The sequence below is a fragment of the Lactuca virosa genome, chromosome 3 (assembly GCF_052849685.1).
Source record: "Lactuca virosa cultivar CGN04683 chromosome 3, Lactuca_virosa_CGN04683_v6, whole genome shotgun sequence".
Lineage (NCBI taxonomy): Eukaryota > Viridiplantae > Streptophyta > Magnoliopsida > Asterales > Asteraceae > Lactuca > Lactuca virosa.
The window spans coordinates 89,615,666-89,620,474 of record NC_136428.1 but is presented as its reverse complement, the minus strand read 5'-3'; the positions used below and the strand labels follow the sequence as shown (position 1 = coordinate 89,620,474).

General features: G+C 34.9%; 1 pseudogene across 1 annotated transcript; it reads right to left on the bottom strand.

The window, feature by feature from the left end:
• Positions 1 to 1,651: 1,651 nt before the first annotated feature.
• Positions 1,652 to 4,809, bottom strand: LOC145163796 (non-structural maintenance of chromosomes element 4 homolog A-like; annotated as a pseudogene). The gene is made up of 7 exons (XR_013739738.1): positions 4,153 to 4,809; positions 2,922 to 2,992; positions 2,417 to 2,669; positions 2,231 to 2,321; positions 1,933 to 2,149; positions 1,770 to 1,861; positions 1,652 to 1,693 (listed from the first exon to the last, which is right to left on the bottom strand). The product of XR_013739738.1 is annotated as a non-structural maintenance of chromosomes element 4 homolog A-like (transcript).

Sequence of the window (4,809 nt, the reverse complement as noted above, 5' to 3'; positions counted from 1 at the left end):
TCATTCATATTTTAACTCAAAGTTAATTAAAAGTTCAAAATTTAATATAATTAATTCACAGTTTAAACGACAAATTCACAACTTAAGCTTAATGCGGTTATTCATATTTCTAAACATACAAGTTACAATTTAATACTCAAAATCCATAGCTTAATAAAATCAATTCACAGTTTAAACAGAAATTATACAGCTTAATGCAGTCAATTTACAGTTTAAAACCCAAATATCACAACTTAATACACAAAATTTATAGCTTAATACAATAAATTCACAGTTTAATACACACATTATCCATTCACAACCATATTATCAACTTAAAACTCTTAGTACAGTCAATTCACAGTTTAGTACACAAAATTCACGGCTTAATGTAACAAACTCATAGTTTAATACACATAATATATAGTCATAGTCATATTCTCAAATTAAAACTTACATATATACATTCATGTATGGAGGCATTTCTATGTACTAAATTGTGAATTTAATATATTAAGCTGTCAATAAAATTCACAGATTAATACAAAAAAATTCACAGTTTAATACAATACATTCAAAGCTCATTTACAAGTATAATCTCATATATCATTCACAATTAATACATACATAAATTATCTCATATTTCAAAAGCAAACATCCAAGGAATAACATATACATGAATCATAAAAGTGGATAACTTATCTGAAATCATCGAAGAATATGAGTGAGAAATGCAACATATCCTTACTCAACCATCGCTACCACCAACCACACCGCCAACATCCCTCAAAAATTAGATCTGGATAGAAAAATCAAAATTCACATTTTAATAAAACATTTCAAACACTAATTCTCAACTTAATTCAATATGTTAGACACTAATTCCCAATTGGTGCATAAAAAATACACATTCACAATTTAATAACTTACATATTCACAAATTATTACATAAAAACACATATTCACAGCTTAATGACTTTCCAAATTTTTTGGCATTTCATCAAACACCATGTGTGCACTATCACTAACTACCACATGCCACTACCTACCACTTGTGCCACTGATGCATTCATCATTCAATCCAAATTAGATCTATATATAAAATCATGGATTCACAACTTAAATGTTATATTCACAATTTGATAAACCAATAATTTCACTAATTCACAGTTTAAAGACTTAATATTAATCCAATAATGCATTTCATTAAGCACCTTGTGTACCAAATTTTAAGGCTATATAGTATTACATTGTTAAGCTTCACATAATCAATCTCAAATTCAAAGTTTATTTATTATATATGTTAATACGAAATTATCATTAAATTAAACCAATAGTGATTTGATTTGTCTATAATTACAATAGTCTTTAAAAAAACCTAATAACAACTAATAACAATTTCTATTAAATAGTATGTATTCCATCCAATAAATATAAATATGAGACTCAATAAATAAATATGAAGAAGTTATATGATATGGCATACTAAATAAATATATGTAAAGAAGCTATAGGCTAGCTAGCAAAAAAAGTAATGTAAAAAAGGTATATGATAGCTAGCAAGAAGTAATATTCAAGCAAAATAAAAAAGTAATATTCAAGCAAAATAAAAAATGATTAAATTAGATCGGCTATATGTACCTTATCAATTTTTTCAGTATCTCCAGAATAATCAAAGCTTCATTACTCCAGCCTCAACCATATCCAACATTAGCTGTCAATCCAATACACAACAGTCAGTAAAACAAAAGATACAGATACAGGCTTAACTAAGATTCTAGTGGATTTACCTTCCAGTGTTTGAAATCAAATCTAAAGAGGAAATGAGTGTAAGAAACCTCCTTAGAAGAAACTGCATTAGCAGCTGGAGCATCCCTTGGTGCTATAAGAAATAATACAAGTGATTAATGAATTAATTAAAAAAAATTATAGAAATGCTATTTGTTAACTTACAAACTAGATGCTCTCCTTTATCATTGACCTTGATTTCTGCACGACCATCTTTAACAAGAAAGGACAAGGCAAAAAGATTTTCAACGGTTTATGCAAATGATGTTCTATTCAGGACTAAAATTTCAAGCTTTACAGTTCTGTTCCTTCTCAACACATCAAACATGGTTGACATGTTCTTATCAGTGTCGGTTTTCTCTTCTGTAACACTTGAAGCAAGCTACAAAAATCCAATAGAAAGTACACATGTTTATATGATATTAAAAAATGTAAATTAATTCTATATTGTTAGCATAATTACCTCTTCAGGGCGAGCTTTTTCAGTTAATCTTGCACATTTTCTTTGCTCTACAACCTTTCGTTGCTTGATTTTAGAGTTCATTGGCCCAAGCCTGCTATACACAAACATAACTTTAGAGATAAAGTGCATGTATGTTTGTGTTTATGTGAGAGAGAGAGAGAGAGAGAGAGAGAGAGAGAGATTTACATTGTGCAGCATCCATCAGCCTTGAGAAAAACATGAGACACTGCAATACCAATGTCTTTCCACCTAACAGAGTTCCTAATTTCATCAGCACCGTCACTTCCACTACCAATTCTACCAAAATTCTTTAGTATACAAGATACAAAGTCAGATGGAGTCACTCCTTCATTACTTTGTGCTTTGACAGAAGTCATGAGTGTGTTAGTGATGTCCAGTAACGCTTCTGCATCAGCAACTTGCTCCCTGGGCTTCTGAACTGGAAACAAAACAAAACAGAACACATGATCTATCAGAAACACAAGAAACTGGTTATGTAGATATGAAGAATCCAAATGATCTAGATACTTGTTCAAAATACATGTCTGGTTAACAATTATTTGTTGCTAGTAGTGTTATCATTCTTAGGGGCGGCATAATTTAGATTGAACAATGTGATAAGCAACCAAGAAAATGAGCTCATTGTAGATGTGTAAACACACAAACGAAGTGATATGGTGGCATTAATTACCCAGTTGATGCAGGCATTCAACTTCATCAAAAATGAACCTGAAATTCTCCGAATCTGCCTTCGTTATATCAGAAAGCTGTTTGTACAAATCTGTTGAGCAATCGAAATTAGAAACAACTATAGCAGAGCTCATCTTGATCTCAACTATTACTTGCATATAAAAAAACATCTTACCTCAAGAGGTTGTCAATGTTAGAGCACCGAAGATCAAAGAGAAAAGAGGAAGGCGAGTTTTTCAGGAGTTCTAGCGAGGTTAGGTGTCGGAGACGAAGCACACATCACTACAATCGAACCAAATCTAAGCACGAATTGTAAAGGAAAGTCGTCAGATTCATAAATCTCCTCACAAACCATCAGATACAACAGTCGGAAGTGGTGCATCGTCGGAGTTGTTGTTAGTTTGCTGGAGGTGTTCGGTTGTCAGACAAGTTACGACGGTGGCACACTATCGACAACGGAAATCGGAAATTGTGGCAGTAACCAGAGGTCGAGGCGGAGGATGAGATGTGGCGGTGGATGGGCCGTCGCCGGCGGTGTGGCGGTAGATGGCTGCCATCGACGACGTTTGAGGTGTTGGTGTTCATCCAAATGGTTGAAGAAGATGAGAGGGTTTTTGTTGTTTGAAATGATTTTTGTTTAGATCTAGATCTATGATCCGATAGAATAGACATAGAATAAAAAATTGGGCTTAAGTTTTGTTTAATTTACAATCTTGCCATTTGGTGTTTTAGCTATCAACACAAATATCCTTTACTAACATTTATTCGATAAATAACATATATTCAAGGTAAAAATAATAGGTTTTTAGGGTTCTTAACTTTTGGAGGTATATATATATATATATATATATATATATATATATATATATATATATATATATATAAACATGTTCAAATGAGAACATTTTCAGATTTGAGAACATTTGAGAATACTTTTCAACCTCTCGTTTAGAAAACGAAATTTATCATTTAGTATTTTAAAAATATATCCCCCCCTCCCATCGAACCCGACCAGCGCATCCCTCATAACTGCTGCAACAAAAAAGTCGGAACTACCATAACTTCGTCGGAACATTCACCGGAACCACCATAATATTGCTAGAACTACCGTCAGTATCTTCGGTAACCACCGTCACATCACCGGACGGCCACATCTTCATACTCTATGGATTTGCTTGTCCGTTACCTCCCTCCTCCTCCCACCGTTAGAAACCACACTCCTCTACTTATTCTCTTCCTTAACCGTCAATATATCTCGTTTCACCAGCCAAAACATCTCATTTCCCGATCTCGTTACACCAAGCACAAGATCTGGTTCGATCGGATCTAAAGCAGATCTCCACCGAATTTTCTTTCCCGACCTCGTTTTACCATTCACCGCCACCGACACCATGGAACCACCCTTACATTGCTGCCTGAACCACAAAACCACCAGAATACCGCCGAAATGACAGTAAGCCACTAGAACCACCGAAATGGTGCCTCTCCGACCATCGGAAACTGCCTCTTCACTTATCGCCATCTTCCTCCGCCTCCTTCTGTTTGAGAGGATAGTCGAAGAAATGAAGGAGCGAATCACACTCCACAATCGGTGGCAGTTCGCTGCTTTCCATCTCGCGCGGAGCCTGAACCTGATGGTGGCCACCGGTCGATTTCCGTGACGGAGACGGTGCAAGTATCAGAATCACATGAGTTGAAGGTTTTATAACAGATCAGTCGCCAATGGAGATCCAACTCAGATGAGTTGCTAGTGGCGACGTCAAGTTAATACGCACCGACGTTGTCGAACACTAATGATTCGCCGGAGAAGAAAGGTTCATCGGAGGAGGGGCTACCGGACATGAAGGTTTGTCCGGAAGAGAAAGCTGGAAATCATCCGTTGCTTTTTA